Here is a 15,282-nt window from a genome sequence, read left to right as displayed (position 1 = left end):
GAGGGAAAAGAAATAATTTTGAAACACGCCAGAGCACTCTGTTCTTCTTAAGGCCTGCCCTCAGAGTCTAACCTTCTGGGGGAAGGAAAATACCCAACTCAAGCCAGCTCTAGCCATCCTGTCCCACCTGAGTGGGGAGCAAAAGACTGAAAAACACTTGTGGAATTCACAGTCCACAGGCACATACGCATTAAAATATTGAGACCTAGTCAGAGGGTTACAGAAGGCTTCCCTTCCTCCCACACCTCACTCACGGTACCAAAAAGCCTGTTCACAGCAGTTAATTTCACTCCATGTATCATGTCTGGCTACGAAGAAAAATTTACCAGGCATACTGAAAGCCAAAAAACACAATTTGAAGCGATAAAGTATTACAGTCAGACATGGCAGAGGTTTTGGAACTGTCAGACGGAGAATTCAAAATACTATGATTCATATGCTAAGGGCTCTGCTGGATAAAGTAGACAACATGCAAGAATAGGTGGGGAATGTAAGCAGAGGTGATGCAGATTCTAGGAAAGAAATAAAGAGAAAAGCTGGGCATCAGAAACACTGTAACAGAAATAAGGTCTTTGATAGGCTCATCAGTAGACTGAACATACCCAAGGAAAGAATCTCTGAGCTTGAAGGTGTCTCAGTAAAAGTAAAAACCTATAGAACTGAAAAGCAAAGAGAACAAAGGCTGAAAAAAAAAAAAAAAAAAACAGAACAGAATATCCAAGGACCGTAGGACAACTATATAAAGTGTAACACACATATAATGGGAGTAGCAGAAAGAGAAGAAAGGGAAAAAGAAAGAAGAAATATTTGAAACAGTAATGACTGAGATTCCCCCAAATTAATATCAGACACCAAACCACAGATTCAGGAAGCTTAGAAATCACAAAGCAGGATAAATGCCACTCCCACCCCCCACCCCCCGAAACCAAAAAACCCTCCACCTAGGTATATCATTCTCAAACCACAAAAAAATCAAAGATAAACAAAAAATCCTGAAGGAAGTCAGAGAAAAAATACACCTTACCTAAAGAGGAACAAAGACAAAACTTCAGTTCAAATTCTCAGAAATCAGGCAAGCAAGAAGAAAATGGAATGAAATATTTAGAGTTGAGGAAAAAAAAAAAAACAGCAATGCAGAATTCTGTACCCTGCAAAAGAGTCCTTAAAAAGTGAGGCAGAAATAAAAACTTTTTCATGCAAACAAAAATTGAGGCCAGTAGACCTGACTTGCAAGAAATGTTTTTAAAAAGTTATTTATACAAAAAGGAAAATGATATAGGTCAGAAACTCAGATCTACAAAAAGAAAGAGTATCAGAAAGATATTAAGAGAAGGTAAAATAAAAACTTTTTCTTAATTTTAATTGATGTAACAGGTGTTTGTCAAAATAATAATAGCAATAATGTACTCAATTTTGTACACTTACATATATCATCTATGTGCATACACACACACAGAGTTGACCCTTGAAGAACATGGGTTTGAACCGCACAGGCCCACTGGTATGCAGATTTTTTCCACTAAATATGTGTTATAATACTACATGATCCACAGTTGGTTGAATCTGCAGATGCAGAACCTCAGTTATGGAGGGCTGACTATAAAGTTACACGTAGATTGTTAACTGCACGGAGGGCAACACCCCTACCCCCTGTGTAGTTCAAGGGTCAACAGTGTGTGTGTATGTGTGTATAATGTATCTATGCTTATATAGAAGTAAAATGGATGACAGCAATAATATAAGGGATGGGAGGAATTAGAATTATTTTTGTTATTATAAGTTACTCACACTGCCTGTGAAGTGGTACAGTGTTATTTGAGGGTCGACTTGAATTTGTTATAAACGTATATATTGCAAATTCTAAGCAACCACTGGAAAAAAAAATTTTTTTTAAAGTAGTCATCCCTGTAATCTGTGGGGGATTGGTTCCAGGACCCCCTACAGATACCTAATATCCAAGAATGCTCACATCCATTTTATAAAATGGTGTAGTATTTGCATATAACCTACACACATCCTCCTGTATACTTTAAGTCATCTCTAGACTACTTATACCAAATACAATGTAAATGCTATGTAAATAGATGCCAGCATAAAGCAAATTCAAGTTTTGCTTTTTGAAACTTTCTGGAATCTCTTTGAGTCATTTTGATCTGCAGTTGGCTGAATCCTCCGAGGTGAAACTTTGGATAAGGAAGGCTAACTCTACAACTGATGTGCTAATTAAAACCATAAAAGGCAGAATAGGAGTGGAAGACAAAAGCAGAACAAAGAACAAGGGCAACAAACAGAAAATAGTAATGAAAATGGTAGATAATAATCCAGCTATATCAATAATCACTCTGAATGTTAATGGTTTAAATGCACCAACGAAAAGTTTTTTACGTAAGCAACAAAGGCAAAACAGTTTTTACATTAGCAACAAAGGCAAAAATAAACAAGTTGTACTACATCAAACTAAAAAGTTTTGCACAGCAAATGAAACAATTCGCAAAATGAAAAGGCAGCCTATGGGATGGGAGAAAATATTTGCAAACCACATATTCAATAAGGGATTAATATCCAAAATATATAAGGAATTCATACAGCTCAATGGCAAAACAAACAAACAAAAGAGATATTTGTGCTCCCGTGTTCACTGCAGCATTATTTACAGTAGCCAAGATTTGTAAACAACTTAAGTGATAAATAAAGAATATGTGATATATATTTATGTGATCTTAGTTATATGTGGAATCTAAAAAAAAAAAAAACAGTCAAACTCATAGTAACAGAGTAGAATGGAGTCTATCAACGGACGAGGGATGGGGAAAAGGGGAGATGTTGGTCAAAGGGTACAAATTTTCAGTTATAGATGAGTAAGCTCTGGAGATCTAATGTACAGCATGGTGACTATAGTTAATAATAATGTATTATATATTTGAAATTTGCTAAGAGAGTAGATCTCAAGTGTTCTCATCACAAACTCAAAAAAGATAACTATGTGAGGTAAAGGATATATTAATTAGTTACATTCATTAGCTTGATTATCATAAACATTTCACAATGCACACATATATCAAAACATCATGTACATCTTAAATATACACAATTTTGTCAAACATACCTCCATAAATCTGGGGGAAATAAACAGAGATTGTTGGAGTGGATCAAAAAAGATCCAATTATATGTTGTTTACAAGAAACCCACTTTAATTATAAAGACACATAGATTAAAGGGAACGGATGGAGAAAAATATACCATGCTCACAGTAATCAAAAGAAAGCAGGAGTAGCTATATTAATTTCAGACAAAGCAGACTTCAAAGCAAGGAAAGTTATTAGGGATAAAGAAGGGCATTACATAATAATAAAATGATCAATCCTTCAAGAATACATAACAATGCTTAACATGTATTTGTCTAATAGTAGAGCATCAACTATGTGAAGCCAAAAGTGATGGAACTCCAACGAGAAATGGATGAATTCACTATCATAGTTGGAGAAGTCAACACCCCTCTATCAGAAATGGACAGATCTAGCAGGTAGAAAATCAGTAAGGACATAGTTGAACTCAACACCACCATCAATCAGCTGGATGTACAGACAACAACATCTATAGACAACTTCATCCAACAGTAGGATACACATTCTTCTCAAACTCACATGGTACAGCCACTTTGGAAGACAGTTTGGTGGTTTATTACCAAATGAAATGTACCCTTACCATATGAGTCATTAATCACATGAACTGATTTTTACCTAAAGGATTTGAAAACAAATGTCCATACAAAAATCTGCACAGGGATGCGTACAGCAGCTTTATTAACAACTGCCGAAACTTAAAAGCAACCACGATGGCTTTCAGCAGATAAATCAATAAACTATCTGTGGTACCTCAAGACAATGCAATATTATTCAGCACTAAAAAGAAATGAATTATCAAGCCATGAAAAGATACGGAGGAAACTTAAATACATATTACTAACTAAATGAAAGAAACCAATCTGAAAAGGCTACATACTACATGATTCCAACTATATGGCATTCTTAGATATGACACTAAATAATGATTGCTTAAAAAATGACAGTAGATGTCATCAAAATTAAGAACTTTTGCTTTCAGAAAGACACTGCTAAAAAAAAAAAGTATCTGATAAAACACTCATATCCAGAATATAAAAAAAACTATCAAAGTCCAATAAAAAGGAAACAAACATCCCAATTAAATAATGGGCCAAAGTTTGGCACAGACACTGCCATAGAAGATACATGGCTGACAAATGAGCACATGAAAAGATATTCAGTCATTAGGGAAATGCAAATTAAAAATCACAATGAGATACCAGTATACAATTATTAGAATGGCTTTTTAAAAAAGCTTAATTAACCATTACAAATGCTGACATGGTTGTGGAGCAACAGCAGCTCTGATTCAATTGTGGTGGGAATAAAAATATGGTACAGCCACTTGGCAAAAACAGTTGGCTGTTACTTCCCACTTCTATGCATTTACTCCACTGAAGCGAAAAGTTTGGTTCACACAAAAAACCTGAACATAAATGTTTATAGTAGCTTTATCCATTATCGCCAAAAATTGAAAACAACCAAAATGTCCTTCAACAGGTGAATGGATTTAAAAAACTGTGGCAAATCCATATAATGGAATAACAGTCAGCAATAAAAAAGGGAACGAACTATTGATTCACTGAACAAAATGAATGAATCATATATGCATTTTAAAAAATGGAAAGAAAGCAGACTTAAAAGGCTGTATTATTTCATTTATATGACATTCTAGAAAAGGCAAAACTATAGGAATGGAAAACAGATCCGTGATTGAGGGCTGAGTTGTGGGGAGGAGTTGACTAGAAAGTGGCTATACAGGAAGTTTTTGGGGTAATGGAACTGTTTGTGGTATTTTGGTGGTTGGTATATAAATGACTATGCATTTATCAAAACCCACGAATTTTACTTTATGCAAATTAAGAAATAGTTCAACTAGGATGTCAGGCTGAAAAATAAATCCAATTATATTACACATGCACGACTTCATTGAAGGGGTAGAAAAAAAAGGAACTTCCCTAAGTAACTTTGGATAGCACTGCTTTGGCTAGATACTGTAAGGGTGAAGAGCTATACAAAAAAACCGTACATCAACCAAACCTCCCCCATCGGCAGGAACACCCGCTCAACCGTGAAGAGCAGCATTCTCCTGGCATCAACAGGACAGCTCCTTAAAAGAGAACATTCCTTCTTGATCTTGTGAGGGGTCGCATGACCCACCAGAATAGATCTGGATTATGTAAACTGTCAGTAGTAAGTCATTTGATGTACAGCACTGTCTCAGAAGACTTATAAAACTGTGCCTTGATTTCCAACCAGCAGAACAGTCCTCAGAGCTTTTGGAGATGCTCTTCCTGGGTTATAATCCACAAATTTGGCTCAAACAAAATTTTCCATTTCTTTCTTAGATCTACTGATTAATTTTTTGCTGACACTATTATGGTTCATAAATTTTGTTTTACACAGGGGCAGAGTTTAGAAATTCTGAACATATTTACATGTAGACTAGGGTTAAATCAATACGTAAATAAATTATAGACAATGAGGGTCAGGTTACAAGAGAGAAGCAACATGTAGGCAAGGGGGAAAGGCTAGAATAAACCCAAGTAGTGCTAGAATAGAGTCAGAAATATCAGCATAAACTCATGTTTACTTTAATATATAAAAATATGTATCTCAATTTATTTCTCTATCTTTAATACATATAAAAATATATTAAGTATATATTTATGTATAAATATATAGAGAAATAAATGAAGGTATGTAAGTGTACATGGTTTAATCAGCTCTACCCACTGAAGGGGCCTTGAAGCAGTGACACAGTGGCAATGAACACGCCTACAGCCTAGATCTTGGTTTCTAAATGACCAAATAAGGACTAATGCGAGCATCAAAATATATAATAATGACAGTATTGCATTCTATCCTGAAGAATAAAATAAATATCTGTAAGTCAATACCAGTTGAGCAGTTAAGGATTAACCTTATCTAAAGAGATTTGGTCTTTGCCTCCAGTTCCTGATAGGTAACCTATAGGTCCTGCCTGATAAGAGTGCCTTTGTTTACTTGGAGGCACTGAACCACCCCAGATTATCTGTGCTAACAATGTGATTTATAATGGTAGGGGCAGGGGAGGGCCTTGGGCCAGACAGTATCAGCGAAGCCTTCAAAGGGGCTGGAAACTAAGGTCAACCATATGGGTGGTCAGCTGCATATTTGTGACCCAGCACCAATAAAACCTGGACACCAAGGTTGGACAAGCTTCCCTAGTTAGCAACAGTTCATGCGTGTTGCCACACATCTCTGCTGGGAGAAGATTCTGTACTTGGTGGCCCCTGGCCCCTGTCCTACGCACCTCTTCTCTTGGCTGATTTTAATTTGCTGTGATAAACCCTAACTGTGAGTATAATGACTTTGCTGAGTTCTGCAAGTCCTTCTAGTGAATTGCTGAACTTACAGTAGTATGGGGGACCCACATGTCTGCAAGTGGTATCAGAAGTAAGGGTGGACTTAGGGGTTATCAAACTGCACTGACAGAAATAAATGATTAAATAAACAAACGTGAGAAAAGGGACAAACTGTCCTTATAGAATTCCATGTAATAAATGTAGAAAGGATTAAAAAAAAATCACCATTAAAACACTACAGTAAAACTGATGCGAGCAAGACCCACTGACGAATGTAAAAATTAGAGGGTAAAACTTGGAGAAACAGGGTATTTGCATGTCACAAAGCATCCTCCCAAATATGTGTTAACTACAACAGTGGTTTCAGCACATGTCCACAGATTATTAGATACTCTTTCTTCAGAGAAGAGGAGCTTAATTTCTCTCCCCTTGAGTGTGGACTGGAATTAGTGACCCACTTCCGACCAACAGAGTACATAAGAAGAAAGCTAGTAACTTTACGGGGGAGAAACCTAACAGACACTGTCTTTGCCAAATGATCATAGTTAACAATACCAATCATAAATCATAAGTCATGCTGGTGTAGTGTTCCCCTGATAACAATGTGATTAGAAAGAGACAAACTTTGTTATACTTCTCCCTGAAATCTGTAATTCCAGTCTAATCATGAGAAAACATCAGACAAACCCAGCTTGAGAAGCATTCTATAAAATACTTAACCAGATTGCTTCAAAAATGACAAGGACAGAGAAACAGAAAGTGTTACAGACTGGAGGACAAGGAGACATGCTGATTGAGTGCAAATGGTGTCCTGGATTGGATCCTCCAACACAGAAACTTGGGAAATCTGAATAAATTCTAGTTTTATTCAAGGTATCGTGCCAGTGTTCATGTCTTAGTTTTGAAAAGTCTACTAAAGCACTACTCCAGAGGGAGCTGCATAAAGGACGTATGGAACTTACTGTACTAACTTTGCAAATTCTTCTGTAAATATAAAATTATTCAAAAGACTTTAAGACTGACCACACCAAGTTGGTGAGAATATGGAGCAATTAGAACTCTCATGCGTTGCTGGTTGAAATGTAAAACAGTAAATAATACAACCACTTTAGAGAACAGTTTGGCAGCTTCTTAGGAAAATAAACATACACATGACAATATTTCCCAGCCATTCCATTCCTAACTATTTACCCAAGAGAAATGAAAACATATGTCTTATGCATAAATAATTCTTGTACATGAATCTTCATAGCAACATTATGAGGAATGGCAAAGAAATGAAAAAAATCTAAATGCTTATCAAGAGGTTATTGGTTAAATAATTAATGGTATATCCATAAAACAGAATGCTTCTTAGCAACAAAAAGGAATAAACTATTTCTTCACAAAATATGGATGAATGATTATGCTGAAAGAATCTGGACTCTCCCCACAATCAACCAAAAAGAATATATTCCAAAAAATGGAATAATGATTCCATTTTAATACAATTCTAGAAAATAAAAACCAATATAGCAATGGAAAGAAAATCAGAGGTTGCCTGAGAATAGTAGGGGAAGGACAGGGGTGGCTAAGAGACAGGGATTCCCCAGGGGCAAAGGAAACTTTGAAGGGGACAGAAAGGTTCATTTTGTAAGTGTGATTATCTCACAGTACATACACAGGTCAAAATACCCAACTTTGTACAATTTACAAATGTACTTTATGTCAACGAGAGCTCAATATAGCGTTTTTTTTTTAAATAACATGGAAAGATGTTTTAATATACAAAGTGAAATAAAATCAAGCCACACAAAAACAAATACAGCATAATCCCCTTTATGTTAGAAGAAAACATTGGTTTATGTTTATAAATGCATAGTGTCCAGAATATTATGTATTAACAGAGGCTCCTACGAGAGAGAATGCCCTGGCGGGGAATAGCGGGGGGTGGAGAGTGAGTATCCTACAGTAACAAACAGCTACAAGATCTCAGCGACTTAATACAACAATTTTCTCTTTCTTTTATGCTATGTGTCCCATGTAGGTTAGAAGGACTTATTCTTCGTTCAAATGGCTTAAAGACCTGTATTTAGCAGTACCTAAGCATCCTGCTCAAAGCTAGATAAAATTTGCACCTGTGATTTTCTCTTTATTTACACAACCACCCCAATATTTTTCTTACTTGAAAAATTTCTAAAATGAGCCATGTATTATCACCATAAGGAAAAAGAAATCACATAGAACAAGAGGTCTATGCCTGAAAGATGAAGGTGACCAAACACACAAAAGTAGAGTATTATTCTGACCTTGATTAACGTTTCAAAATTGAAGTCTAAGTGAGGTAATTGAAACAGAGGACAAAAGAAAGTGAAATGCTACTCCTTTAGAACCTTGGTTCTTAATATTGATGCAGTTCTGATGTTTTTCTATAAATAATAGATTACAAAATGGATGTTTGGCACAGAGTTGCTTTTAAAAGTGCATTTTCCAATTCTAGATAATGCAAAAAAAATTTAATGGAGATTAAGGGCAAGACAGGAAAAAATGAGGATAAAGTCGCACAAGGGAACTGATTATACAGACACACGCTTGCCATCACTATCATCCAACTAGGTTACATGCAAAAAGCAATTACATATTTTAAGATGTCCTATCATAGCAAAATGTAGTTATGTTTGTTCAATAAACTACTTCCACATTCATGTCCAAAACAGTAGTGCTTTGTAAATCGAATTACAACCAATTATTTTCAACATATTATCCAGTCAAAGAAATGTTTTCTCTGGCATGTTTATGAAGTAAAAACAGTAACAATAATAATTGCACTATATATTAAAGCCTAGTTTATGTCAGCCACGGTGCTAAACAAGTTGTATTACTGCCAGTCCTTAAACCTTGAAAGCAAGGTATTTTACACAGGTACTTCTTACACATAAGAAGGTGATGTGCAGATACAAAGTAACTTGTTCCGGCTCCCATCCATATGGAAAAGGTGGTGCTTTTTTCACTGCAGTACATCACCTTCTCCTTTTCAGAATTTACTCTCCAGGAGTGCATTCCCATGCTTGTCAACACCTCAAATTAATCAAACAGCTACTGTTTTCTCCAGGCACTGTCTTCAGTTCTGGGCAAGCAGAGAAAAATACAACAGATACAGGTTTGGCCCTTCGGGAACTCCATTGAGTAAGGAAGCAGAGGAAGCCATGCACAGGGCACTGGGGGTGTGGAAGGAACTCCACTGAGTAAGGATGCAGAGGAAGCCATGCACAGGCGCTGGGGGCGTGGAAGGAGCACCCGACCCAGGGCAAGGAAGCAGGCAACCAGTAGGTAGGTGGCCTGTCTTCTGAGAAGCACTTGGATTGACTGAACCTGACCAGATAATCAGGCAAATGACGGGAGAGGACACCTTACGGGAGGCACACGTATCTCAGTATGGGTAGGTAAGAATGTGACTGAGAGCAGGAGACAAAGCTTCCTCAGCCACCTATATTCACCTTCCTAATTCGACCCCGCTCCCCACCCCCACTGCACACACTCAGCCTGCATCCAACAGCCCTTCCCAGGCACTGCCACATGTTCTCATGGACAACTCTTGAGCAGCCACGACCTTCTAGACCCGTCTGCAGGCGGCACAGCCTCTACTGCCCAGGAAGCCTAAACCCCAGGCATCCTTACACCAGTGATCCCTGCCTTTGAGCTAGGTCATGCTTCCAGACACTTGAAAACCTTCCCAGACTCCAGAAACCTGAACTTTCTCACAAGTGTTACCCACACTGTCCCAGGTATATCCTGACTGAGGGCCCCGTGTCCTTGAATTACTTGGAGTGCCAACACCCTAGGGCAAGGTGTGGACCATTAAATACTCCTTGACCCTGCTCATCTCAGTCACCACCCAGGACATCCACGTTCCCCAGGCCTGTTGAGCACTTGTGGAGAAAAGTTGCATAATGCTGTAGATGGGGCCTTTGGACAGTCATGATTACTAACTTCATCTGGGCCTGCAGCAAGTCTCAACAAAGTATCATGAAAAGGAAAACCATACTCAAAATTTAATTCTTTTTTTTTTTTTTAAGTAGAGAAAAATGTGTGTGGCTACTGTGTTTCCTAAGGTTTGCCGTGTTTCAGCTAGGGCTTATGCCGAGAAGTTACTGAACTTCAAGGAGAAGGAATCATTAGGAATCCAGTATGAAAAAACTGCTTAGAAGGAGACAAAGGCCACGCTGGCCTCGCACTTCGGCACAGCAGCAGTGCCTGCCAGGACAGTGCGCACCATAGCCGAGGTTTTCATGTGCAGTGAAACTTCCAGAAGCCTGCCACAAAGCATGGCCTGAGGATCCTCGCTCTGCACATGCTCTGATTTCATGGGTTCCGGGCAGAATATCATTTGTACTCACATTGGGAGTTCTCGACTTCCACTTTCATGCCCATCAACTGAGACACGAGAAAATGTGCCGCAGGAATAATGTACTCTACCAAGTACTCACTTTTGGGTAAGACAGCACAGCAAGACTTGAAAATGCAGGGATTCAAGGAAGACAGAACCCACTAAGCCTAGACAAAGATGAAACCCACCCAACAAAAAACTGGATCCTGATAAAAAAACTCAGGAAGAAGCCATGGTCTCAAACTGCACTGATTGCAAATATAAAACTGATTATCAACGGATGTGTACACAGAAGACAATATAAATTATAGACATCTCAACACAGAGGGATGGGAACTTCTGTTCCTCACATCATCCTAGCATCCTCCAGCAGCATCGCCCCCAGGGAGAACATAATGGTTAGACTTTCTCATGTCTTGCAAGCTGGGAATGGTGCTAAAAACCATATACATCATCTTGTTTAATCCTTACAACCTAAGGCAGGTAAGTGTCACTCTCCAGTTTATAGATAAGGACATAGGCAGAGAGAGAATCTTGCCCAGGGTCACCCAGTTAATTTCAAAGGTTAATCAGAGCCTGAGGTATTGCGACATTAGTAAGGCGGGCAGGATTACTGTTCAGTGAGAGCCCTTTAATAATTTTTTACTACTAATATTTTACTACTTCATGTCTTAACAGTAAGCTGTGTTAAGAGTCCATTTGGGGGACCTCTACCCCTCCCATGACCAGCAGCTGTGTTACAGCGTCCCAAGGTATGCTGCTAGTCTCAAGGACTTCAGGATAGGCACGGGCAGGGGAGAAGTAGCAGCAGATCCTCTAGTTTGACCCTGGGCCCTAAAGTAATTCTCAAACTTCCACATGCATACACCTCACCTGGGGGATCTTGTTAAACTGCAGCTTCTGATTCATTAGGCCCTGAGATGAGACTTGGGATGATTTTTAAGACTTTTCCAGGTAAGGTGGAAGGGCTACACTCTGAGTAGCAAAGCCCTAAACCACAAACTCCAAAGCAGCCTCTCCCTAGAGAGCTGGACTGGGTGATAGCTCCTGCAGCTATTAATACAGGGGTACTTTGATTCACATACTGTCCATTGCATTTAAGTGCCTTTGGAAACCAGGGAGGGGTGAGTTTTGAGGAGAGACACACAGACTGGTACACGTTTCCAACAGTTCCTGCTTCTAAAAGCAGCAAAGGCAAGTATATGCCCATCACTCTTAATGAGAGAATCCTAACTAGCCTCTTGAAGCAGGTAGGGGTGAAGCTCCTAATTCCTCTGCCTTTCATGGTAATGAATGAATGAACGCTGTTTAAAGTAGTAAATGGAGGTGTAAATACATACTATTTAAATTTTTAATAGCAACTACAGGAAGACTGACATAAAACCACTGCCGGTGCAATGTGGATCACAGGGAAGTACCGGGTGTCCTGGGACACAGCCAGACGAGCTCACCGAGTCCTAGGGCAACATCCCACACTGTTAGATGCCCTTTGCCACTTTTATAAACACAGAACCTCAGGTTAAGCTGAACCTTTTGAAACTGCCAGTATTGAGCAGTGTTTGATCTAGAAAAACAGCTAATTCCCTGCTACAGTGTTTAGGGAACTGTCTTCCATTACACTATTTTACAAGAGCAGAGGCTGTTTTTTTGTTGTTTTTCACTATTGTACACCCAGTGGTAAAGGCACGTCCTGGGACATACTAGATTTTCAACAAATGAGTATTTGCAGATGTAGCAAAAGAGGACCTAAGACTCGAGCAGGTCAAATGTATAGAAATTGAATTTTTTAAAAGTCTTAGAAAAAAAATGAATGTCTGCTATTCTAGCATGTGGACTAGGAATAGTCCAGCAATATTAGCTTATGTCACTAAATACTCTGGTAGTTCCATTAAATTTATAATTGTATTTAACCTATATACCACACTCTGTGGCAGAAATATTCTTCCATGTTTAACAATATCTTACTCATACTCAATGACTAGTAACACAGACTTAAAATATTAGTTTTTTTTTTTTTCGCTAACTCCCGTCAGGTGACTGTCATTTACCAGTCTAAATTATCCTCTTCTCTTATGCACATTTCTCGTACGCACATTGGATAAGTAGTCTTTTTCCCAAGAAATCTCCCTTCCACAAATTCCTAAGTGAGTCCATTAACTGAAATAACAGATTCAGTTAATGCCAGAAAATGGGTGGGTGGCAAGTTTTACAAATTCTTTGAAAATGCCTATTAGCCAGGGGTGTGTATCTGAACCTACTGTTGAATTTGTCCTACTGATTTACAAATACTTGTTTATTACACCACTGTTCATAATAGGAAACAGTGAAAAATACACATTATAGGGGACTGATTATAAATTGTGATGCATAATACAATGCAACCATTAAAAATCAAAATAACAGTAGCATATACTATGCTTTATACAAGCAGGCACGATTCTCTGAGGGCTTTATATGTGTTAACAATTCTAGTCCTCATGACCAATCTGTGAGGTAAGTACTATTGCTAGCCCCATTTTACGCGTGGGAAAGCCTGCACAGTAACTCCTCAGGTTCAACAGCTTGAACAATGGAATAGGGATTCAACCCAGTCAGGCGGAATTCACATGCTCTTCATCTCCACGATAAATTCCACATCCACAGCACAGGTACCTATACTGATGGGACAAAAGTTTCTGACTACTTCAGGGAAAAAGCTAGTTTCTCAATGAATATTATAATCCTATTTGTCCCCCTTCTCCCCTAGTATATATTAAAAGTGTTTGAAAAGACACATACCAAAGTGTTAACAGTGTAACCACAGAGGAGTTGGCTGGGTGTTTGAAAATGGGAATTTTTTCAGTATCTTTACAAGCATGTACTTACTGATAAAAACACAGTAAGCCAATGATACAGCTTCTTCCTTCTCCACCTTTCTTCACCTATTGTCTACGGCACACATACAAGATATTTAAAAAAAAAAGCACACATACCTAGTGCTATCATATTAGCCAGGAGGTTAAGGTAGGACCAGGCATTTTACTTTAAAAAGGGTACTAATGAACTCTAGGCAAAGAAACATTGTTTAAAAAATAAAATTTACTTACCTCTAATTTAGTCTTGATTTAGCAAACAGACTTCATTTATTTCAACACATTTGTCCAACTTCAAACTTAAGTTTATTTCCACATGCTAAAATATTTCAACCACTTCATGGGAAATATTTTAAAATATACTACATAGCTAATTTTTTATGTCATATTAAACTCATTTTGACTTATTTGATGATTCTTGGCCTTCATCATGATATCCGTGCAGAACTGCAACTCTGCTAGGAGTTTCAGCTATTCCTTGTCCTGAGGTATTCTGCTCCTCAGGTACCCAAGATGGAAAATCAGCTTAGTAGTGTTAAGTAAATTAAGCCACTAAAAGCTTATGTGGAAAAGGACCTGAAAATGTGTAGACGTCTCAAAATCCCCTAATTTAAATGTGTCAGACCCTAGAAGCGGATGTTTTCAAACATCTGAAATGTTTCAAACATCTCAGACTGAATTCAGTGTGACTGCATTTTCAATGGAAGAGCTGACTCCTTGAGGTATCCATTCAGTGCCTGACTCCAGCAGCTCTCTGACCTATGATTTTGCTATTTCTGGTAGTGCAGGAGCTCTTAAAGCAGCCTGCTCTGACACTGGACTGTATAACAAACTAAGATTTTTAAAATTTTTTAACAGAATTGTAGTATCTTTTTCTGTGATTTCTTAGATTACACCCCAGTGGTCCTAGTTCTTAAAATGTGAATTGTTTGCACAATTGATCATACAAACCCAATGACCAAGAAACATTAATGTCTTCTGAACTTTACTAAACACTTTGTGTTTAATATATTTTAAATTATAAAGAAATTACAAGGAACTCCTAAAAAATTTAATACAAAAATATTACAAGTTAGGACAAGTAAGCATTGAGATACGACATTTGAAGAGAAGAAACATGCAGAAAAAGTAGCATAGGGTTAACATTTCATTGTTGACAAGAGAGCTTTGGTACAGCAGAGAAAGGCACCAGAAAACTACTGTCCATAGTGTCTTTTCCTCCGCTGCATGTTGCAAATGTATATACTAGGGAGACAGTAAACTTTAATTTGATCTGCTATGTATTATAATAGGTAAGAAATCTGATCTACTGTAAGTATAAGAACTATGAAACTTCAAAAAATCCTTCTATAACTACTCAGATTGATTTATTTTACCTCAAGCTTATACAGATTATAATCCTTAGTTGTCCAGAACTTTTGGGGAAACTGTAAAATGCAAAACAGCATTAACAATCTATGCCATGCAATAAATGTTAACCCTCTGAAAATGAAAGGCTGTCAGAAAGTTCCAGCAACTCCAGTAGCTTATCATTTAATAAAACATGACAAGGCTATGCCTGTAAGTAGTTTCTGCTTAAGGAAATGGAAGGGAAATGTAGAAGACCTGGAAA

The sequence above is a fragment of the Camelus ferus genome, chromosome 1 (assembly GCF_009834535.1).
Source record: "Camelus ferus isolate YT-003-E chromosome 1, BCGSAC_Cfer_1.0, whole genome shotgun sequence".
In the NCBI taxonomy this organism is placed as follows: domain Eukaryota; kingdom Metazoa; phylum Chordata; class Mammalia; order Artiodactyla; family Camelidae; genus Camelus; species Camelus ferus.
Note: the sequence above shows the minus strand (reverse complement) of the source record.